General features: G+C 46.9%; 49 pseudogenes; all 49 read left to right on the forward strand.

Moving 5' to 3' along the window:
* Window positions 1-235: 235 nt before the first annotated feature.
* On the forward strand, window positions 236-354 carry LOC140296337 (5S ribosomal RNA; annotated as a pseudogene).
* A 269-nt stretch (window positions 355-623) lies between these two features.
* Window positions 624-742, forward strand: LOC140292485 (5S ribosomal RNA; annotated as a pseudogene).
* A 269-nt stretch (window positions 743-1,011) lies between these two features.
* LOC140314886 (5S ribosomal RNA) lies at window positions 1,012-1,130 on the forward strand (annotated as a pseudogene).
* Window positions 1,131-1,399: 269 nt separating this feature from the next.
* LOC140291124 (5S ribosomal RNA) lies at window positions 1,400-1,518 on the forward strand (annotated as a pseudogene).
* Window positions 1,519-2,174: 656 nt separating this feature from the next.
* LOC140293854 (5S ribosomal RNA) lies at window positions 2,175-2,293 on the forward strand (annotated as a pseudogene).
* A 269-nt stretch (window positions 2,294-2,562) lies between these two features.
* LOC140292486 (5S ribosomal RNA) lies at window positions 2,563-2,681 on the forward strand (annotated as a pseudogene).
* Window positions 2,682-2,950: 269 nt separating this feature from the next.
* LOC140300130 (5S ribosomal RNA) lies at window positions 2,951-3,069 on the forward strand (annotated as a pseudogene).
* A 269-nt stretch (window positions 3,070-3,338) lies between these two features.
* On the forward strand, window positions 3,339-3,457 carry LOC140283112 (5S ribosomal RNA; annotated as a pseudogene).
* A 269-nt stretch (window positions 3,458-3,726) lies between these two features.
* LOC140289092 (5S ribosomal RNA) lies at window positions 3,727-3,845 on the forward strand (annotated as a pseudogene).
* A 269-nt stretch (window positions 3,846-4,114) lies between these two features.
* Window positions 4,115-4,233, forward strand: LOC140278633 (5S ribosomal RNA; annotated as a pseudogene).
* Window positions 4,234-4,502: 269 nt separating this feature from the next.
* On the forward strand, window positions 4,503-4,621 carry LOC140278646 (5S ribosomal RNA; annotated as a pseudogene).
* Window positions 4,622-4,890: 269 nt separating this feature from the next.
* On the forward strand, window positions 4,891-5,009 carry LOC140300439 (5S ribosomal RNA; annotated as a pseudogene).
* Window positions 5,010-5,278: 269 nt separating this feature from the next.
* LOC140299623 (5S ribosomal RNA) lies at window positions 5,279-5,397 on the forward strand (annotated as a pseudogene).
* A 269-nt stretch (window positions 5,398-5,666) lies between these two features.
* Window positions 5,667-5,785, forward strand: LOC140288442 (5S ribosomal RNA; annotated as a pseudogene).
* Window positions 5,786-6,054: 269 nt separating this feature from the next.
* On the forward strand, window positions 6,055-6,173 carry LOC140313246 (5S ribosomal RNA; annotated as a pseudogene).
* Window positions 6,174-6,442: 269 nt separating this feature from the next.
* LOC140296969 (5S ribosomal RNA) lies at window positions 6,443-6,560 on the forward strand (annotated as a pseudogene).
* Window positions 6,561-6,832: 272 nt separating this feature from the next.
* Window positions 6,833-6,951, forward strand: LOC140279200 (5S ribosomal RNA; annotated as a pseudogene).
* Window positions 6,952-7,220: 269 nt separating this feature from the next.
* LOC140291219 (5S ribosomal RNA) lies at window positions 7,221-7,339 on the forward strand (annotated as a pseudogene).
* Window positions 7,340-7,608: 269 nt separating this feature from the next.
* Window positions 7,609-7,727, forward strand: LOC140300440 (5S ribosomal RNA; annotated as a pseudogene).
* Window positions 7,728-7,996: 269 nt separating this feature from the next.
* On the forward strand, window positions 7,997-8,115 carry LOC140288443 (5S ribosomal RNA; annotated as a pseudogene).
* Window positions 8,116-8,384: 269 nt separating this feature from the next.
* Window positions 8,385-8,503, forward strand: LOC140279818 (5S ribosomal RNA; annotated as a pseudogene).
* A 656-nt stretch (window positions 8,504-9,159) lies between these two features.
* On the forward strand, window positions 9,160-9,278 carry LOC140300343 (5S ribosomal RNA; annotated as a pseudogene).
* A 269-nt stretch (window positions 9,279-9,547) lies between these two features.
* LOC140296466 (5S ribosomal RNA) lies at window positions 9,548-9,666 on the forward strand (annotated as a pseudogene).
* A 269-nt stretch (window positions 9,667-9,935) lies between these two features.
* LOC140302053 (5S ribosomal RNA) lies at window positions 9,936-10,054 on the forward strand (annotated as a pseudogene).
* A 269-nt stretch (window positions 10,055-10,323) lies between these two features.
* LOC140309177 (5S ribosomal RNA) lies at window positions 10,324-10,442 on the forward strand (annotated as a pseudogene).
* Window positions 10,443-10,711: 269 nt separating this feature from the next.
* Window positions 10,712-10,830, forward strand: LOC140313251 (5S ribosomal RNA; annotated as a pseudogene).
* Window positions 10,831-11,099: 269 nt separating this feature from the next.
* Window positions 11,100-11,218, forward strand: LOC140278653 (5S ribosomal RNA; annotated as a pseudogene).
* A 269-nt stretch (window positions 11,219-11,487) lies between these two features.
* Window positions 11,488-11,606, forward strand: LOC140278658 (5S ribosomal RNA; annotated as a pseudogene).
* A 269-nt stretch (window positions 11,607-11,875) lies between these two features.
* On the forward strand, window positions 11,876-11,994 carry LOC140285558 (5S ribosomal RNA; annotated as a pseudogene).
* A 269-nt stretch (window positions 11,995-12,263) lies between these two features.
* LOC140300253 (5S ribosomal RNA) lies at window positions 12,264-12,382 on the forward strand (annotated as a pseudogene).
* Window positions 12,383-12,651: 269 nt separating this feature from the next.
* On the forward strand, window positions 12,652-12,770 carry LOC140288444 (5S ribosomal RNA; annotated as a pseudogene).
* A 269-nt stretch (window positions 12,771-13,039) lies between these two features.
* On the forward strand, window positions 13,040-13,158 carry LOC140313256 (5S ribosomal RNA; annotated as a pseudogene).
* A 269-nt stretch (window positions 13,159-13,427) lies between these two features.
* On the forward strand, window positions 13,428-13,545 carry LOC140296970 (5S ribosomal RNA; annotated as a pseudogene).
* A 272-nt stretch (window positions 13,546-13,817) lies between these two features.
* Window positions 13,818-13,936, forward strand: LOC140279208 (5S ribosomal RNA; annotated as a pseudogene).
* A 269-nt stretch (window positions 13,937-14,205) lies between these two features.
* On the forward strand, window positions 14,206-14,324 carry LOC140291220 (5S ribosomal RNA; annotated as a pseudogene).
* Window positions 14,325-14,593: 269 nt separating this feature from the next.
* LOC140300441 (5S ribosomal RNA) lies at window positions 14,594-14,712 on the forward strand (annotated as a pseudogene).
* A 269-nt stretch (window positions 14,713-14,981) lies between these two features.
* LOC140316325 (5S ribosomal RNA) lies at window positions 14,982-15,100 on the forward strand (annotated as a pseudogene).
* A 269-nt stretch (window positions 15,101-15,369) lies between these two features.
* Window positions 15,370-15,488, forward strand: LOC140288445 (5S ribosomal RNA; annotated as a pseudogene).
* Window positions 15,489-15,757: 269 nt separating this feature from the next.
* On the forward strand, window positions 15,758-15,876 carry LOC140279825 (5S ribosomal RNA; annotated as a pseudogene).
* A 656-nt stretch (window positions 15,877-16,532) lies between these two features.
* Window positions 16,533-16,651, forward strand: LOC140300344 (5S ribosomal RNA; annotated as a pseudogene).
* A 657-nt stretch (window positions 16,652-17,308) lies between these two features.
* Window positions 17,309-17,427, forward strand: LOC140272902 (5S ribosomal RNA; annotated as a pseudogene).
* Window positions 17,428-17,696: 269 nt separating this feature from the next.
* On the forward strand, window positions 17,697-17,815 carry LOC140300442 (5S ribosomal RNA; annotated as a pseudogene).
* A 269-nt stretch (window positions 17,816-18,084) lies between these two features.
* LOC140316328 (5S ribosomal RNA) lies at window positions 18,085-18,203 on the forward strand (annotated as a pseudogene).
* A 269-nt stretch (window positions 18,204-18,472) lies between these two features.
* On the forward strand, window positions 18,473-18,591 carry LOC140288446 (5S ribosomal RNA; annotated as a pseudogene).
* A 269-nt stretch (window positions 18,592-18,860) lies between these two features.
* Window positions 18,861-18,979, forward strand: LOC140279830 (5S ribosomal RNA; annotated as a pseudogene).
* A 656-nt stretch (window positions 18,980-19,635) lies between these two features.
* On the forward strand, window positions 19,636-19,754 carry LOC140300345 (5S ribosomal RNA; annotated as a pseudogene).
* A 269-nt stretch (window positions 19,755-20,023) lies between these two features.
* Window positions 20,024-20,142, forward strand: LOC140296467 (5S ribosomal RNA; annotated as a pseudogene).
* A 269-nt stretch (window positions 20,143-20,411) lies between these two features.
* LOC140281857 (5S ribosomal RNA) lies at window positions 20,412-20,530 on the forward strand (annotated as a pseudogene).
* Window positions 20,531-20,799: 269 nt separating this feature from the next.
* Window positions 20,800-20,918, forward strand: LOC140270052 (5S ribosomal RNA; annotated as a pseudogene).
* The last annotated feature ends 77 nt before the right edge of the window (window positions 20,919-20,995 follow it).

The raw sequence follows: 20,995 nt of genomic DNA on the forward strand, positions 1-20,995 counted from the left end.
TTGCAACGTCTGATCACCCTGTGACACATGAGGAAGTTGGTCATCTTCAGCTGCTGCTGCTTTGTTGGCTGACACAAAGTGATCTGAGAGTCTCAGTTTCAGTTGCAGAGAATGATCACATCAGAGAAGATGATTTGCCCGCTACACATCAGCCTTTCTCGGCAATTATCTGGTTGCATAGAGGAACCGTATGATTCCAGTACCTATATAATGCACATTTGTCACAGTTATGGTTGCTTACGGCCACACCACCCTGAATATGCCCAACCTCATCTGATCTCAGAAGCCAAGGAGGTTTGGGCCTGGTTAGTACTTGGATGGTAGACATTCTGGGAATACCAGGTGCTGTAAGCTTTTTCTCTTCTCTCTACCACCTGCATGTCTTTTGTTGCAACGTCTGATCACCCTGTGACACATGAGGAAGTTGGTCATCTTCAGCTGCTGCTGCTTTGTTGGCTGACACAAAGTGATCTGAGAGTCTCAGTTTCAGTTGCAGAGAATGATCACATCAGAGAAGATGATTTGCCCGCTACACATCAGCCTTTCTCGGCAATTATCTGGTTGCATAGAGGAACCGTATGATTCCAGTACCTATATAATGCACATTTGTCAGAGACATTGTTGCTTACGGCCACACCACCCTGAATAAGCCCGACCTCGTCTGATCTCGGACGCCAAACAGGGTTGTACCTGGTTAGTACTTGGATGGGAGACAGCTTGGGAACACCAGGTGCTGTAAGCTTTTTCTCTTCTCTCAACCACCTGCATGTCTTTTGTTGCAACGTCTGATCACCCTGTGACACATGAGGAAGTTGGTCATCTTCAGCTTCTGCTGCTTTGTTGGCAGACACGAAGTGATCTGAGAGTCTCAGTTTCAGCTGCAGAGAATGATCACATGAGGGAAGAAGATGTGCCCACTACAAGTCAGCCTTTCTCGGCAATTATCTGGTTACATAGAGGAACCGTATGATTCCAGTACCTATATAATGCACATTTGTCACAGACATTGTTGCTTACGGCCACACCACCCTGAACATGCCCGACCTCGTCTGATCTCGGTAGCCAAGGAGGGTTGGGCCTGGTTAGTACTTTAATGGGAGACTGCTTGGGAATACCAGGTGCTGTAAGCGTTTTCTCTTCTCTCTACAACCTGCATGTCTTTTGTTGCAACGTCTGATCACCCTGTGACACACGAGGAAGTTGGCCATCTTCAGCTGCTGCTGCTTTGTTGGAAGACACGAAGTGATCTGAGAGTCTCAGTTTCAACTGAAGAGAATAATCACGTCAGGGAAGAAGATGTGCCGACTACACATCAGCCTTTCTCAGCAATTATCTGGTTACATAGAGGAACCGTATGATTCCTGTAGTTATATAATGCACATTTGTCAGACACATTGTTGCTTACGGCCACACCACCCTGAACATGCCCGACCTCGTCTGATCTCGGAAGCCAAGCAGGGTTGAGCCTCCTTAGTACTTGGATGGGAGACTGCTTGGGAATACCAGGTGCTGTAAGCGTTTTCTCTTCTCTCTACAACCTGCATGTCTTTTGTTGCAACGTCTGATCACCCTGTGACACATGAGGAAGTTGGTCATATTCAGCTGCTGCTGCTTTGTTGGCTGACACAAAGTGATCTGAGAGTCTCAGTTTCAGTTGCAGAGAATGATCACATCAGAGAAGATGATTTGCCCGCTACACATCAGCCTTTCTCGGCAATTATCTGGTTGCATAGAGGAACCGTATGATTCCAGTACCTATATAATGCACATTTGTCAGAGACATTGTTGCTTACGGCCACACCACCCTGAATAAGCCCGACCTCGCCTGATCTCGGACACCAAGAAGGTTGTACCTGGTTAGTACTTGGATGGGAGACATCTTGGGAATACCAGGTGCTGTAAGCTTTTTCTCTTCTCTCTACCACCTGCATGTCTTTTGTTGCAACGTCTGATCACCCTGTGACACGTGAAGAAGTTGGTCATCTTCAGCTGCTGCTGCTTTGTTGATAGACACGAGGTGATCTGAGAGTCTCAGTTTCAGCTGAAGAGAATAATCACATCAAGGATGAAGATGAACCCACTACAAGTCAGCCTTTTTCGGCAATTATCTGGTTACACAGAGGAACTGTATGATTCCAGTACCTATATAATGCACATTTGTCACAGTTATGGTTGCTTACGGCCACACCACCCTGAATATGCCCAACCTCATCTGATCTCAGAAGCCAAGCAGGTTTGGGCCTGGTTAGTACTTGGGTGGTAGACATTCTGGGAATACCAGGTGCTGTAAGCTTTTTCTCTTCTCTCTACCACCTGCATGTCTTTTGTTGCAACGTCTGATCACCCTGTGACACATGAGGAAGTTGGTCATCTTCAGCTGCTGCTGCTTTGTTGGCTGACACAAAGTGATCTGAGAGTCTCAGTTTCAGTTGCAGAGAATGATCACATCAGAGAAGATGATTTGCCCGCTACACATCAGCCTTTCTCGGCAATTATCTGGTTGCATAGAGGAACCGTATGATTCCAGTACCTATATAATGCACATTTGTCAGAGACATTGTTGCTTACGGCCACACCACCCTGAATAAGCCCGACCTCGTCTGATCTCGGACGCCAAACAGGGTTGTACCTGGTTAGTACTTGGATGGGAGACAGCTTGGGAACACCAGGTGCTGTAAGCTTTTTCTTTTCTCTCTACCACCTGCAAGTCTTTTGTTGCAACGTCTGATCACCCTGTGACACGTGAAGAAGTTGGTCATCTTCAGCTGCTGCTGCTTTGTTGATAGACACGAGGTGATCTGAGAGTCTCATTTTCAGCTGAAGAGAATAATCACATCAAGGAGGAAGATGAACCCACTACAAGTCAGCCTTTTTCGGCAATTATCTGGTTACACAGAGGAAGTGTATGATCCCAGTACCTATATAATGCACACTTGTCACCGATATTGTTGCTTACGGCCACACCACCCTGAATAAGCCCGACCTCGTCTGATCTCGGAAGCCAAGCAGGGTTGGGCCTGGTTAGGACTTGAATGGGAGACCGCTTGGGAATACCAGGTGCTGTAAGCTTTTTCTCTTCTCTATACCACCTGCATGTCTTTTGTTGCAACGTCTGATCACCCTGTTACACATGAGGAAGTTGGTCATCTTCAGCTTCTGCTGCTTTGTTGGCAGACACGAAGTGATCTGAGAGTCTCAGTTTCAGCTGAAGAGAATAATCACATCAGGGAAGAAGATGTGCCCACTACAAGTCAGCCTTTCTCTGCAATTATCTGGTTACATAGAAGAAGTGTATGATTCCAGTACCTATATAATGCACATTTGTCACAGCTATTGTTGCTTACGGCCGCACCACCCTGAATATGCCTGACCTCGTCTGATCTTGGAAGAAAAGCAGGGTTGGGCCTGGTTAGTACTTGGATGGGAGACCACTTCGGAATACCAGGTGATGTAAGCTTCTTCTCTTCTCTCTACCACCTGCATGTCTTTTGTTGCAACGTCTGATCACCCTGTGACACATGAGGAAGTTGGTCATCTTCAGCTTCTGCTGCTTTGTTGGCAGACACGAAGTGATCTGAGAGTCTCAGTTTCAGCTGAAGAGAATGATCACATCAGAGAAGATTATATGCCCGCTACACATCAGCCTTTCTCGGCAATTATCTGGTTGCATAGAGGAACCGTATGCTTCCAGTACCTATATAATGCACATTTGTCAGAGACATTGTTGCTTACGGCCACACCACCCTGAACATGCCCGACCTCGTATGATCTCGGAAGCCAAGCAGGGTTGAGCCTGCTTAGTGCTTGGATGGGAGACTGCTTGGGAATACCAGGTGCTGTAAGCTTCTTCTCTTCTCTCTACCACCTGCATGTCTTTTGTTGCAACGTCTGATCACCCTGTGACACATGAGGAAGTTGGTCATCTTCAGCTGCTGCTGCTTTGTTGGCAGACACAAAGTGATCTGAGAGTCTCAGTTTCAGCTACAGAGAATAATCACGTCAGGGAAGAAGATGTGCCCACTACAAGTCAGCCTTTCTCTGCAATTATCTGGTTACATAGAAGAAGTGTATGATTCCAGTACCTATATAATGCACATTTGTCACAGCTATTGTTGCTTACGGCCGCACCACCCTGAATATGCCTGACCTCGTCTGATCTTGGAAGAAAAGCAGGGTTGGGCCTGGTTAGTACTTGGATGGTGGACTATCTGGGAATACCAGGTGCTGTAAGCTTCTTCTCTTCTCTCTACCACCTGCATGTCTTTTGTTGCAACGTCTGATCACCCTGTGACACATGAGGAAGTTGGTCATCTTCAGCTGCTGCTGCTTTGTTGGCAGACACAAAGTGATCTGAGAGTCTCAGTTTCAGCTACAGAGAATAATCACGTCAGGGAAGAAGATGTGCCCACTACAAGTCAGCCTTTCTCTGCAATTATCTGGTTACATAGAAGAAGTGTATGATTCCAGTACCTATATAATGCACATTTGACACAGCTATTGTTGCTTACGGCCGCACCACCCTGAATATGCCTGACCTCGTCTGATCTTGGAAGAAAAGCAGGGTTGGGCCTGGTTAGTACTTGGATGGTGGACTATCTGGGAATACCAGGTGCTGTAAGCTGATTCTCTTCTCTCTACCACCTCCATGTCTTTTGTTGCAACGTCTGATCACCCTGTGACACATGAGGAAGTTGGTCATCTTCAGCTGCTGCTGCTTTGTTGGCAGACACAAAGTGATCTGAGAGTCTCAGTTTCAGCTGCAGAGAATAATCACGTCAGGGAAGAAGATGTGCCCACTACACATCAGCCTTTCTCGGAAATGATCTGGTTGCATAGAGGAACCGTATGATTCCAGTACCTATATAATGCACATTTGTCAGAGACATTGTTGCTTACGGCCACACCACCCTGAACATACCCGACCTCGTCTGATCTCGGAAGCCAAGGAGGGTTGGGCGTGGTTAGTACTTGGATGGAAGACCTCTTGGGAATACCAGGTGCTGTAAGCTTTTTCTTTTCTCTCGACCACCTGCATGTCTTTTGTTGCAACGTCTGATCACCCTGTGACACATGAGGAAGGTGGTCATCTTCAGCTTCTGCTGCTTTGTTGGCAGACACAAAGTGATCTGAGAGTCTCAGTTTCAGCTGCAGAGAATGATCACATGAGGGAAGAAGATTTGCCCACTACAAGTCAGCCTTTCTCGGCAATTATCTGGTTACATAGAGGAACCGTATGATTCCAGTACCTATATAATGCACATTTGTCACAGACATTGTTGCTTACGGCCACACCACCCTGAACATGCCCGACCTCGTCTGATCTCGGTAGCCAAGGAGGGTTGGGCCTGGTTAGTACTTGGATGGGAGACCACTTGGGAATACCAGGAGCTGTAAGCTTTTTGTCTTCTCTCGACCACCTGCATGTCTTTTGTTGCAACGTCTGATCACCCTGTGACACATGAGGAAGTTGGTCATCTTCAGCTGCTGCTGCTTTGTTGGCAGACACGAAGTGATCTGAGAGTCTCAGTTTCAGCTGCAGAGAATGATCACATCAGGGAAGAAGATGTGCCCATAACAAGTCAGCCTTTCTCTGCAATTATCTGGTTACATAGAGGAATTGTATGATTCCAGTACCTATATAATGCACATTTGTCACAGAAATTGTTCCTTACGGCCACACCACCCTGAATAAGCCCGACCTCGTCTGATCTCGGAAGCCAAGGAGGGTTGGGCCTGGTTAGTACTTTAATGGGAGACTGCTTGGGAATACCAGGTGCTGTAAGCGTTTTCTCTTCTCTCTACAACCTGCATGTCTTTTCTTGCAACGTCTGATCACCCTGTGACACATGAGGAAGTTGGCCATCTTCAGCTGCTGCTGCTTTGTTGGAAGACACGAAGTGATCTGAGAGTCTCAGTTTCAACTGAAGAGAATAATCACGTCAGGGAAGAAGATGTGCCCACTACACATCAGCCTTTCTCAGCAATTATCTGGTTACATAGAGGAACCGTATGATTCCTGTACTTATATAATGCACTTTTGTCAGACACATTGTTGCTTACGGCCACACCACCCTGAACATACCCGACCTCGTCTGATCTCGGAAGCCAAGCAGGGTTGAACCTGCTTAGTACTTGGATGGGAGACTGCTTGGGAATACCAGGTGCTGTAAGCGTTTTCTCTTCTCTCTACAACCTGCATGTCTTTTGTTGCAACGTCTGATCACCCTGTGACACATGAGGAAGTTGGTCATCTTCAGCTGCTGCTGCTTTGTTGGCTGACACAAAGTGATCTGAGAGTCTCAGTTTCGGTTGCAGAGAATGATCACATCAGAGAAGATGATTTGCCCGCTACACATCAGCCTTTCTCGGCAATTATCTGGTTGCATAGAGGAACCGTATGATTCCAATACCTATATAATGCACATTTGTCAGAGACATTGTTGCTTACGGCCACACCACCTTGAATAAGCCCGACCTCGTCTGATCTCGGACACCAAGAAGGTTGTACCTGGTTAGTACTTGGATGGGAGACAGCTTGGGAATACCAGGTGCTGTAAGCTTTTTCTCTTCTCTCTACCACCTGCATGTCTTTTGTTGCAACGTCTGATCACCCTGTGACACGTGAAGAAGTTGGTCATCTTCAGCTGCTGCTGCTTTGTTGATAGACACGAGGTGATCTGAGAGTCTCAGTTTCAGCTGAAGAGAATAATCACATCAAGGAGGAAGATGATGTGCCCACTACAAGTCAGCCTTTTTCGGCAATTATCTGGTTACACAGAGGAAGTGTATGATTCCAGTACCTATATAATGCACATTTGTCACCGATATTGTTGCTTACGGCCGCACCACCCTGAATATACCTGACCTCGTCTGATCTTGGAAGAAAAGCAGGGTTGGGCCTCGTTAGTATTTGGATGGGAGACCACTTCGGAATACGAGGTGCTGTAAGCTTTTTCTCTTCTCTGTACCACCTGCATGTCTTTTGTTGCAACGTCTGATCACCCTGTGACACATGAGGAAGTTGGTCATCTTCAGCTTCTGCTGCTTTGTTGGCAGACACAAAGTGATCTGAGAGTCTCAGTTTCAGCTCGAGAGAATAATCACGTCAGGGAAGAAGATGTGCCCACTACTTATCAGCTTTTCTCGGCAATTATCTGGTTACATAGAGGAACTGTATGATTCCAGTACCTATATAATGCACATTTGTCACAGTTATGGTTGCTTACGGCCACACCACCCTGAATATGCCTGACCACGTCTGATCTCGGAAGCCAAGCAGGTTTGGGCCTGGTTAGTACTTGGATGGTAGAATATCTGGGAATACCAGGTGCTGTAAGCTGATTCTCTTCTCTCTACCACCTGCATGTCTTTTGTTGCAACGTCTGATCACCCTGTGACACATGAGGAAGTTGGTCATCTTCAGCTGCTGCTGCTGTGTTGGCAGACACAAAGTGATCTGAGAGTCTCAGTTTCAGCTGCAGAGAATAATCACGTCAGGGCAGAAGATGTGCCCACTACACATCAGCCTTTCTCGGAAATGATCTGGTTGCATAGAGGAACCGTATGATTCCAGTACCTATATAATGCACATTTGTCAGAGACATTGTTGCTTACGGCCACACCACCCTGAACATACCCGACCTCGTCTGATCTCGGAAGCCAAGGAGGGTTGGGCGTGGTTAGTACTTGGATGGAAGACCTCTTGGGAATACCAGGTGCTGTAAGCTTTTTCTCTTCTCTCGACCACCTGCATGTCTTTTGTTGCAACGTCTGATCACCCTGTGACACATGAGGAAGGTGGTCATCTTCAGCTGCTGCTGCTTTGTTGGCAGACACGAAGTGATCTGAGAGTCTCAGTTTCAGCTGCAGAGAATGATCACATGAGGGAAGAAGATTTGCCCACTACAAGTCAGCCTTTCTCGGCAATTATCTGGTTACATAGAGGAATTGTATGATTCCAGTACCTATATAATGCACATTTGTCACAGAAATTGTTCCTTACGGCCACACCACCCTGAATAAGCCCGACCTCGTCTGATCTCGGAAGCCAAGGAGGGTTGGGCCTGGTTAGTACTTTAATGGGAGACTGCTTGGGAATACCAGGTGCTGTAAGCGTTTTCTCTTCTCTCAACAACCTGCATGTCTTTTGTTGCAACGTCTGATCACCCTGTGACACATGAGGAAGTTGGTCATCTTCAGCTGCTGCTGCTTTGTTGGAAGACACGAAGTGATCTGAGAGTCTCAGTTTCAACTGAAGAGAATAATCACGTCAGGGAAGAAGATGTGCCGACTACACATCAGCCTTTCTCAGCAATTATCTGGTTACATAGAGGAACCGTATGATTCCTGTACTTATATAATGCACTTTTGTCAGACCCATTGTTGCTTACGGCCACACCACCCTGAACATACCCGACCTCGTCTGATCTTGGAAGCCAAGCAGGGTTGAACCTGCTTAGTACTTGGATGGGAGACTGCTTGGGAATACCAGGTGCTGTAAGCATTTTCTCTTCTCTCTACAACCTGCATGTCTTTTGTTGCAACGTCTGATCACCCTGTGACACATGAGGAAGTTGGTCATCTTCAGCTGCTGCTGCTTTGTTGGCTGACACAAAGTGATCTGAGAGTCTCAGTTTCAGTTGCAGAGAATGATCACATCAGAGAAGATGATTTGCCCGCTACACATCAGCCTTTCTCGGCCATTATCTGGTTGCATAGAGGAACCGTATGATTCCAGTACCTATATAATGCACATTTGTCAGAGACATTGTTGCTTACGGCCACACCACCCTGAATAAGCCCGACCTCGTCTGATCTCGGACACCAAGAAGGTTGTACCTGGTTAGTACTTGGATGGGAGACAGCTTGGGAATACCAGGTGCTGTAAGCTTTTTCTCTTCTCTCTACCACCTGCATGTCTTTTGTTGCAACGTCTGATCACCCTGTGACACGTGAAGAAGTTGGTCATCTTCAGCTGCTGCTGCTTTGTTGATAGACACGAGGTGATCTGAGAGTCTCAGTTTCAGCTGAAGAGAATAATCACATCAAGGAGGAAGATGAACCAACTACAAGTCAGCCTTTTTCGGCAATTATCTGGTTACACAGAGGAAGTGTATGATTCCAGTACCTATATAATGCACATTTGTCACCGATATTGTTGCTTACGGCCGCACCACCCTGAATATACCTGACCTCGTCTGATCTTGGAAGAAAAGCAGGGTTGGGCCTGGTTAGTACTTGGATGGGAGACCACTTCGGAATACCAGGTGCTGTAAGCTTTTTCTCTTCTCTCTACCACCTGCATGTCTTTTGTTGCAACGTCTGATCACCCTGTGACACATGAGGAAGTTGGTCATCTTCAGCTGCTGCTGTTTTGTTGGCTGACACGAAGTGATCTGAGAGCCTCAGTTTCAGTTGCAGAGAATGATCACATCAGAGAAGATGATATGCCCGCTACACATCAGCCTTTCTCGGCAATTATCTGGTTGCATAGAGGAACCGTATGATTCCAGTACCTATATAATGCACATTTGTCAGAGACATTGTTGCTTACGGCCACACAACCCTGAACATGCCCGACCTAGTCTGATCTCGGAAGCCAAGCACAGTTGGGCCTGGTTTGTACTTGGATGGAAGACCTCTTGGGAATACGAGGTGCTGTAAGCTTTTTCTCTTCTCTGTACCACCTGCATGTCTTTTGTTGCAACGTCTGATCACCCTGTGACACATGAGGAAGTTGGTCATCTTCAGCTTCTGCTGCTTTGTTGGCAGACACAAAGTGATCTGAGAGTCTCAGTTTCAGCTCGAGAGAATAATCACGTCAGGGAAGAAGATGTGCCCACTACTTATCAGCTTTTCTCGGCAATTATCTGGTTGCATAGAGGAACTGTATGATTCCAGTACCTATATAATGCACATTTGTCACAGTTATGGTTGCTTACGGCCACACCACCCTGAATATGCCCGACCACGTCTGATCTCGGAAGCCAAGCAGGTTTGGGCCTGGTTAGTACTTGGATGGTAGACTGTCTGGGAATACCAGGTGCTGTAAGCTTTTTCTCTTCTCTCTACCACCTGCATGTCTTTTGTTGCAACGTCTGATCACCCTGTGACACATGAGGAAGTTGGTCATCTTCAGCTGCTGCTGCTGTGTTGGCAGACACAAAGTGATCTGAGAGTCTCAGTTTCAGCTGCAGAGAATAATCACGTCAGGGAAGAAGATGTGCCCACTACACATCAGCCTTTCTCGGAAATGATCTGGTTGCATAGAGGAACCGTATGATTCCAGTACCTATATAATGCACATTTGTCAGAGACATTGTTGCTTACGGCCACACCACCCTGAACATACCCGACCTCGTCTGATCTCGGAAGCCAAGGAGGGTTGGGCGTGGTTAGTACTTGGATGGGAGACTGCTTGGGAATACCAGGTGCTGTAAGCGTTTTCTCTTCTCTCTACAACCTGCATGTCTTTTCTTGCAACGTCTGATCACCCTGTGACACATGAGGAAGTTGGCCATCTTCAGCTGCTGCTGCTTTGTTGGAAGACACGAAGTGATCTGAGAGTCTCAGTTTCAACTGAAGAGAATAATCACGTCAGGGAAGAAGATGTGCCCACTACACATCAGCCTTTCTCAGCAATTATCTGGTTACATAGAGGAACCGTATGATTCCTGTACTTATATAATGCACTTTTGTCAGACACATTGTTGCTTACGGCCACACCACCCTGAACATACCCGACCTCGTCTGATCTCGGAAGCCAAGCAGGGTTGAACCTGCTTAGTACTTGGATGGGAGACTGCTTGGGAATACCAGGTGCTGTAAGCGTTTTCTCTTCTCTCTACAACCTGCATGTCTTTTGTTGCAACGTCTGATCACCCTGTGACACATGAGGAAGTTGGTCATCTTCAGCTGCTGCTGCTTTGTTGGCAGACACAAAGTGATCTGAGAGTCTCAGTTTCAGCTACAGAGAATAATCACGTCAGGGAAGAAGATGTGCCCACTACAAGTCAGCCTTTCTCTGCAATTATCTGGTTACATAGAAGAAGTGTATGATTCCAGTACCTATATAATGCACATTTGTCACAGCTATTGTTGCTTACGGCCGCACCACCCTGAATATGCCTGACCTCGTCTGATCTTGGAAGAAAAGCAGGGTTGGGCCTGGTTAGTACTTGGATGGTGGACTATCTGGGAATACCAGGTGCTGTAAGCTTCTTCTCTTCTCTCTACCACCTGCATGTCTTTTGTTGCAACGTCTGATCACCCTGTGACACATGAGGAAGTTGGTCATCTTCAGCTAATGCTGCTTTGTTGGCAGACACAAAGTGATCTGAGAGTCTCAGTTTCAGCTACAGAGAATAATCACGTCAGGGAAGAAGATGTGCCCACTACAAGTCAGCCTTTCTCTGCAATTATCTGGTTACATAGAAGAAGTGTATGATTCCAGTACCTATATAATGCACATTTGACACAGCTATTGTTGCTTACGGCCGCACCACCCTGAATATGCCTGACCTCGTCTGATCTTGGAAGAAAAGCAGGGTTGGGCCTGGTTAGTACTTGGATGGTGGACTATCTGGGAATACCAGGTGCTGTAAGCTGATTCTCTTCTCTCTACCACCTCCATGTCTTTTGTTGCAACGTCTGATCACCCTGTGACACATGAGGAAGTTGGTCATCTTCAGCTGCTGCTGCTTTGTTGGCAGACACAAAGTGATCTGAGAGTCTCAGTTTCAGCTGCAGAGAATAATCACGTCAGGGAAGAAGATGTGCCCACTACACATCAGCCTTTCTCGGAAATGATCTGGTTGCATAGAGGAACCGTATGATTCCAGTACCTATATAATGCACATTTGTCAGAGACATTGTTGCTTACGGCCACACCACCCTGAACATACCCTACCTCGTCTGATCTCGGAAGCCAAGGAGGGTTGGGCGTGGTTAGTACTTGGATGGAAGACCTCTTGGGAATACCAGGTGCTGTAAGCTTTTTCTTTTCTCTCGACCACCTGCATGTCTTTTGTTGCAACGTCTGATCACCCTGTGACACATGAGGAAGGTGGTCATCTTCAGCTTCTGCTGCTTTGTTGGCAGACACGAAGTGATCTGAGAGTCTCAGTTTCAGCTGCAGAGAATGATCACATGAGGGAAGAAGATTTGCCCACTACAAGTCAGCCTTTCTCGGCAATTATCTGGTTACATAGAGGAACCGTATGATTCCAGTACCTATATAATGCACATTTGTCACAGACATTGTTGCTTACGGCCACACCACCCTGAACATGCCCGACCTCGTCTGTTCTCGGTAGCCAAGGAGGGTTGGGCCTGGTTAGTACTTGGATGGGAGACCACTTGGGAATACCAGGAGCTGTAAGCTTTTTGTCTTCTCTCGACCACCTGCATGTCTTTTGTTGCAACGTCTGATCACCCTGTGACACATGAGGAAGTTGGTCATCTTCAGCTGCTGCTGCTTTGTTGGCAGACACGAAGTGATCTGAGAGTCTCAGTTTCAGCTGCAGAGAATGATCACATGAGGGAAGAAGATGTGCCCATAACAAGTCAGCCTTTCTCTGCAATTATCTGGTTACATAGAGGAATTGTATGATTCCAGTACCTATATAATGCACATTTGTCACAGAAATTGTTCCTTACGGCCACACCACCCTGAATAAGCCCGACCTCGTCTGATCTCGGAAGCCAAGGAGGGTTGGGCCTGGTTAGTACTTTAATGGGAGACTGCTTGGGAATACCAGGTGCTGTAAGCGTTTTCTCTTCTCTCTACAACCTGCATGTCTTTTCTTGCAACGTCTGATCACCCTGTGACACATGAGGAAGTTGGCCATCTTCAGCTGCTGCTGCTTTGTTGGAAGACACGAAGTGATCTGAGAGTCTCAGTTTCAACTGAAGAGAATAATCACGTCAGGGAAGAAGATGTGCCCACTACACATCAGCCTTTCTCAGCAATTATCTGGTTACATAGAGGAACCGTATGATTCCTGTACTTATATAATGCACTTTTGTCAGACACATTGTTGCTTACGGCCACACCACCCTGAACATACCCGACCTCGTCTGATCTCGGAAGCCAAGCAGGGTTGAACCTGCTTAGTACTTGGATGGGAGACTGCTTGGGAATACCAGGTGCTGTAAGCGTTTTCTCTTCTCTCTACAACCTGCATGTCTTTTGTTGCAACGTCTGATCACCCTGTGACACATGAGGAAGTTGGTCATCTTCAGCTGCTGCTGCTTTGTTGGCTGACACAAAGTGATCTGAGAGTCTCAGTTTCGGTTGCAGAGAATGATCACATCAGAGAAGATGATTTGCCCGCTACACATCAGCCTTTCTCGGCAATTATCTGGTTGCATAGAGGAACCGTATGATTCCAATACCTATATAATGCACATTTGTCAGAGACATTGTTGCTTACGGCCACACCACCTTGAATAAGCCCGACCTCGTCTGATCTCGGACACCAAGAAGGTTGTACCTGGTTAGTACTTGGATGGGAGACAGCTTGGGAATACCAGGTGCTGTAAGCTTTTTCTCTTCTCTCTACCACCTGCATGTCTTTTGTTGCAACGTCTGATCACCCTGTGACACGTGAAGAAGTTGGTCATCTTCAGCTGCTGCTGCTTTGTTGATAGACACGAGGTGATCTGAGAGTCTCAGTTTCAGCTGAAGAGAATAATCACATCAAGGAGGAAGATGATGTGCCCACTACAAGTCAGCCTTTTTCGGCAATTATCTGGTTACACAGAGGAAGTGTATGATTCCAGTACCTATATAATGCACATTTGTCACCGATATTGTTGCTTACGGCCGCACCACCCTGAATATACCTGACCTCGTCTGATCTTGGAAGAAAAGCAGGGTTGGGCCTCGTTAGTATTTGGATGGGAGACCACTTCGGAATACGAGGTGCTGTAAGCTTTTTCTCTTCTCTGTACCACCTGCATGTCTTTTGTTGCAACGTCTGATCACCCTGTGACACATGAGGAAGTTGGTCATCTTCAGCTTCTGCTGCTTTGTTGGCAGACACAAAGTGATCTGAGAGTCTCAGTTTCAGCTCGAGAGAATAATCACGTCAGGGAAGAAGATGTGCCCACTACTTATCAGCTTTTCTCGGCAATTATCTGGTTACATAGAGGAACTGTATGATTCCAGTACCTATATAATGCACATTTGTCACAGTTATGGTTGCTTACGGCCACACCACCCTGAATATGCCTGACCACGTCTGATCTCGGAAGCCAAGCAGGTTTGGGCCTGGTTAGTACTTGGATGGTAGAATATCTGGGAATACCAGGTGCTGTAAGCTGATTCTCTTCTCTCTACCACCTGCATGTCTTTTGTTGCAACGTCTGATCACCCTGTGACACATGAGGAAGTTGGTCATCTTCAGCTGCTGCTGCTGTGTTGGCAGACACAAAGTGATCTGAGAGTCTCAGTTTCAGCTGCAGAGAATAATCACGTCAGGGCAGAAGATGTGCCCACTACACATCAGCCTTTCTCGGAAATGATCTGGTTGCATAGAGGAACCGTATGATTCCAGTACCTATATAATGCACATTTGTCAGAGACATTGTTGCTTACGGCCACACCACCCTGAACATACCCGACCTCGTCTGATCTCGGAAGCCAAGGAGGGTTGGGCGTGGTTAGTACTTGGATGGAAGACCTCTTGGGAATACCAGGTGCTGTAAGCTTTTTCTCTTCTCTCGACCACCTGCATGTCTTTTGTTGCAACGTCTGATCACCCTGTGACACATGAGGAAGGTGGTCATCTTCAGCTGCTGCTGCTTTGTTGGCAGACACGAAGTGATCTGAGAGTCTCAGTTTCAGCTGCAGAGAATGATCACATGAGGGAAGAAGATTTGCCCACTACAAGTCAGCCTTTCTCGGCAATTATCTGGTTACATAGAGGAACCGTATGATTCCAGTACCTATATAATGCACATTTGTCACAGACATTGTTGTTTACGGCCACACCACCCTGAACATGCCCGACCTCGTCTGATCTCGGTAGCCAAGGAGGGTTGGGCCTGGTTAGTACTTAAATGGGAGACCGCTTGGGAATACCAGGAGCTGTAAGCTTTTTGTCTTCTCTCGACCACCTGCATGTCTTTTGTTGCAACGTCTGATCACCCTGTGACACATGAGGAAGTTGGTCATCTTCAGCTGCTGCTGCTTTGTTGGCAGACACGAAGTGATCTGAGAGTCTCAGTTTCAGCTGCAGAGAATAATCACATCAGGGAAGAAGATGTGCCCATAACAAGTCAGCCTTTCTCTGCAATTATCTGGTTACATAGAGGAATTGTATGATTCCAGTACCTATATAATGCACATTTGTCACAGAAATTGTTCCTTACGGCCACACCACCCTGAATAAGCCCGACCTCGTCTGATCTCGGAAGCCAAGGAGGGTTGGGCCTGGTTAGTACTTTAATGGGAGACTGCTTGGGAATACCAGGTGCTGTAAGCGTTTTGTCTTCTCTCGACCACCTGCATGTCTTTTGTTGCAACGTCTGATCACCCTGTGACACATGAGGAAGTTGGCCATCTTCAGCTGCTGCTGCTTTGTTGGAAGACACGAAGTGATCTGAGAGTCTCAGTTTCAACTGAAGAGAATAATCACGTCAGGGAAGAAGATGTGCCGACTACACATCAGCCTTTCTCAGCAATTATCTGGTTACATAGAGGAACCGTATGATTCCTGTACTTATATAATGCACTTTTGTCAGACCCATTGTTGCTTACGGCCACACCACCCTGAACATACCCGACCTCGTCTGATCTTGGAAGCCAAGCAGGGTTGAACCTGCTTAGTACTTGGATGGGAGACTGCTTGGGAATACCAGGTGCTGTAAGCATTTTCTCTTCTCTCTACAACCTGCATGTCTTTTGTTGCAACGTCTGATCACCCTGTGACACATGAGGAAGTTGGTCATCTTCAGCTGCTGCTGCTTTGTTGGCTGACACAAAGTGATCTGAGAGTCTCAGTTTCAGTTGCAGAGAATGATCACATCAGAGAAGATGATTTGCCCGCTACACATCAGCCTTTCTCGGCCATTATCTGGTTGCATAGAGGAACCGTATGATTCCAGTACCTATATAATGCACATTTGTCAGAGACATTGTTGCTTACGGCCACACCACCCTGAATAAGCCCGACCTCGTCTGATCTCGGACACCAAGAAGGTTGTACCTGGTTAGTACTTGGATGGGAGACAGCTTGGGAATACCAGGTGCTGTAAGCTTTTTCTCTTCTCTCTACCACCTGCATGTCTTTTGTTGCAACGTCTGATCACCCTGTGACACGTGAAGAAGTTGGTCATCTTCAGCTGCTGCTGCTTTGTTGATAGACACGAGGTGATCTGAGAGTCTCAGTTTCAGCTGAAGAGAATAATCACATCAAGGAGGAAGATGAACCAACTACAAGTCAGCCTTTTTCGGCAATTATCTGGTTACACAGAGGAAGTGTATGATTCCAGTACCTATATAATGCACATTTGTCACCGATATTGTTGCTTACGGCCGCACCACCCTGAATATACCTGACCTCGTCTGATCTTGGAAGAAAAGCAGGGTTGGGCCTGGTTAGTACTTGGATGGGAGACCACTTCGGAATACCAGGTGCTGTAAGCTTTTTCTCTTCTCTCTACCACCTGCATGTCTTTTGTTGCAACGTCTGATCACCCTGTGACACATGAGGAAGTTGGTCATCTTCAGCTGCTGCTGTTTTGTTGGCTGACACGAAGTGATCTGAGAGCCTCAGTTTCAGTTGCAGAGAATGATCACATCAGAGAAGATGATATGCCCGCTACACATCAGCCTTTCTCTGCAATTATCTGGTTGCATAGAGGAACCGTATGATTCCAGTACCTATATAATGCACATTTGTCAGAGACATTGTTGCTTACGGCCACACAACCCTGAACATGCCCAACCTAGTCTGATCTCGGAAGCCAAGCACAGTTGGGCCTGGTTTGTACTTGGATGGAAGACCTCTTGGGAATACGAGGTGCTGTAAGCTTTTTCTCTTCTCTGTACCACCTGCATGTCTTTTGTTGCAACGTCTGATCACCCTGTGACACATGAGGAAGTTGGTCATCTTCAGCTTCTGCTGCTTTGTTGGCAGACACAAAGTGATCTGAGAGTCTCAGTTTCAGCTCGAGAGAATAATCACGTCAGGGAAGAAGATGTGCCCACTACTTATCAGCTTTTCTCGGCAATTATCTGGTTACATAGAGGAACTGTATGATTCCAGTACCTATATAATGCACATTTGTCACAGTTATGGTTGCTTACGGCCACACCACCCTGAATATGCCCGACCTAGTCTGATCTCGGAAGCCAAGCAGGTTTGGGCCTGGTTAGTACTTGGATGGTAGACTGTCTGGGAATACCAGGTGCTGTAAGCTTTTTCTCTTCTCTCTACCACCTGCATGTCTTTTGTTGCAACGTCTGATCACCCTGTGACACATGAGGAAGTTGGTCATCTTCAGCTGCTGCTGCTGTGTTGGCAGACACAAAGTGATCTGAGAGTCTCAGTTTCAGCTGCAGAGAATAATCACGTCAGGGAAGAAGATGTGCCCACTACACATCAGCCTTTCTCGGAAATGATCTGGTTGCATAGAGGAACCGTATGATTCCAGTACCTATATAATGCACATTTGTCAGAGACATTGTTGCTTACGGCCACACCACCCTGAACATACCCGACCTCGTCTGATCTCGGAAGCCAAGGAGGGTTGGGCGTGGTTAGTACTTGGATGGAAGACCTCTTGGGAATACCAGGTGCTGTAAGCTTTTTCTCTTCTCTCGACCACCTGCATGTCTTTTGTTGCAACGTCTGATCACCCTGTGACACATGAGGAAGGTGGTCATCTTCAGCTGCTGCTGCTTTGTTGGCAGACACGAAGTGATCTGAGAGTCTCAGTTTCAGCTGCAGAGAATGATCACATGAGGGAAGAAGATTTGCCCACTACAAGTCAGCCTTTCTCGGCAATTATCTGGTTACATAGAGGAACCGTATGATTCCAGTACCTATATAATGCACATTTGTCACAGACATTGTTGTTTACGGCCACACCACCCTGAACATGCCCGACCTCGTCTGATCTCGGTAGCCAAGGAGGGTTGGGCCTGGTTAGTACTTAAATGGGAGACCGCTTGGGAATACCAGGAGCTGTAAGCTTTTTGTCTTCTCTCGACCACCTGCATGTCTTTTGTTGCAACGTCTGATCACCCTGTGACACATGAGGAAGTTGGTCATCTTCAGCTGCTGCTGCTTTGTTGGCAGACACGAAGTGATCTGAGAGTCTCAGTTTCAGCTGCAGAGAATAATCACATCAGGGAAGAAGATGTGCCCATAACAAGTCAGCCTTTCTCTGCAATTATCTGGTTACATAGAGGAATTGTATGATTCCAGTACCTATATAATGCACATTTGTCACAGAAATTGTTCCTTACGGCCACACCACCCTGAATAAGCCCGACCTCGTCTGATCTCGGAAGCCAAGGAGGGTTGGGCCTGGTTAGTACTTTAATGGGAGACTGCTTGGGAATACCAGGTGCTGTAAGCGTTTTGTCTTCTCTCGACCACCTGCATGTCTTTTGTTGCAACGTCTGATCACCCTGTGACACATGAGGAAGTTGGCCATCTTCAGCTGCTGCTGCTTTGTTGGAAGACACGAAGTGATCTGAGAGTCTCAGTTTCAACTGAAGAGAATAATCACGTCAGGGAAGAAGATGTGCCGACTACACATCAGCCTTTCTCAGCAATTATCTGGTTACATAGAGGAACCGTATGATTCCTGTACTTATATAATGCACTTTTGTCAGACCCATTGTTGCTTACGGCCACACCACCCTGAACATACCCGACCTCGTCTGATCTTGGAAGCCAAGCAGGGTTGAACCTGCTTAGTACTTGGATGGGAGACTGCTTGGGAATACCAGGTGCTGTAAGCATTTTCTCTTCTCTCTACAACCTGCATGTCTTTTGTTGCAACGTCTGATCACCCTGTGACACATGAGGAAGTTGGTCATCTTCAGCTGCTGCTGCTTTGTTGGCTGACACAAAGTGATCTGAGAGTCTCAGTTTCAGTTGCAGAGAATGATCACATCAGAGAAGATGATTTGCCCGCTACACATCAGCCTTTCTCGGCCATTATCTGGTTGCATAGAGGAACCGTATGATTCCAGTACCTATATAATGCACATTTGTCAGAGACATTGTTGCTTACGGCCACACCACCCTGAATAAGCCCGACCTCGTCTGATCTCGGACACCAAGAAGGTTGTACCTGGTTAGTACTTGGATGGGAGACAGCTTGGGAATACCAGGTGCTGTAAGCTTTTTCTCTTCTCTCTACCACCTGCATGTCTTTTGTTGCAACGTCTGATCACCCTGTGACACGTGAAGAAGTTGGTCATCTTCAGCTGCTGCTGCTTTGTTGATAGACACGAGGTGATCTGAGAGTCTCAGTTTCAGCTGAAGAGAATAATCACATCAAGGAGGAAGATGAACCAACTACAAGTCAGCCTTTTTCGGCAATTATCTGGTTACACAGAGGAAGTGTATGATTCCAGTACCTATATAATGCACATTTGTCACCGATATTGTTGCTTACGGCCGCACCACCCTGAATATACCTGACCTCGTCTGATCTTGGAAGAAAAGCAGGGTTGGGCCTGGTTAGTACTTGGATGGGAGACCACTTCGGAATACCAGGTGCTGTAAGCTTTTTCTCTTCTCTCTACCACCTGCATGTCTTTTGTTGCAACGTCTGATCACCCTGTGACACATGAGGAAGTTGGTCATCTTCAGCTGCTGCTGTTTTGTTGGCTGACACGAAGTGATCTGAGAGCCTCAGTTTCAGTTGCAGAGAATGATCACATCAGAGAAGATGATATGCCCGCTACACATCAGCCTTTCTCTGCAATTATCTGGTTGCATAGAGGAACCGTATGATTCCAGTACCTATATAATGCACATTTGTCAGAGACATTGTTGCTTACGGCCACACAACCCTGAACATGCCCGACCTAGTCTGATCTCGGAAGCCAAGCACAGTTGGGCCTGGTTTGTACTTGGATGGAAGACCTCTTGGGAATACGAGGTGCTGTAAGCTTTTTCTCTTCTCTGTACCACCTGCATGTCTTTTGTTGCAACGTCTGATCACCCTGTGACACATGAGGAAGTTGGTCATCTTCAGCTTCTGCTGCTTTGTTGGCAGACACAAAGTGATCTGAGAGTCTCAGTTTCAGCTCGAGAGAATAATCACGTCAGGGAAGAAGATGTGCCCACTACTTATCAGCTTTTCTCGGCAATTATCTGGTTACATAGAGGAACTGTATGATTCCAGTACCTATATAATGCACATTTGTCACAGTTATGGTTGCTTACGGCCACACCACCCTGAATATGCCCGACCAAGTCTGATCTCGGAAGCCAAGCAGGTTTGGGCCTGGTTAGTACTTGGATGGTAGACTGTCTGGGAATACCAGGTGCTGTAAGCTTTTTCTCTTCTCTCTACCACCTGCATGTCTTTTGTTGCAACGTCTGATCACCCTGTGACACATGAGGAAGTTGGTCATCTTCAGCTGCTGCTGCTGTGTTGGCAGACACAAAGTGATCTGAGAGTCTCAGTTTCAGCTGCAGAGAATAATCACGTCAGGGAAGAAGATGTGCCCACTACACATCAGCCTTTCTCGGAAATGATCTGGTTGCATAGAGGAACCGTATGATTCCAGTACCTATATAATGCACATTTGTCAGAGACATTGTTGCTTACGGCCACACCACCCTGAACATACCCGACCTCGTCTGATCTCGGAAGCCAAGGAGGGTTGGGCGTGGTTAGTACTTGGATGGTAGACTGCTTGGGAACACCAGGTGCTGTAAGCTTTTTCTCTTCTCTCGACCACCTGCATGTCTTTTGTTGCAACGTCTGATCACCCTGTGACACATGAGGAAGGTGGTCA

Source organism: Leuresthes tenuis, unplaced genomic scaffold (genome assembly GCF_036924035.1).
Source record: "Leuresthes tenuis unplaced genomic scaffold, fLeuTen1.0.hap1 SCAF_1, whole genome shotgun sequence".
In the NCBI taxonomy this organism is placed as follows: Eukaryota; Metazoa; Chordata; class Actinopteri; order Atheriniformes; family Atherinopsidae; genus Leuresthes; species Leuresthes tenuis.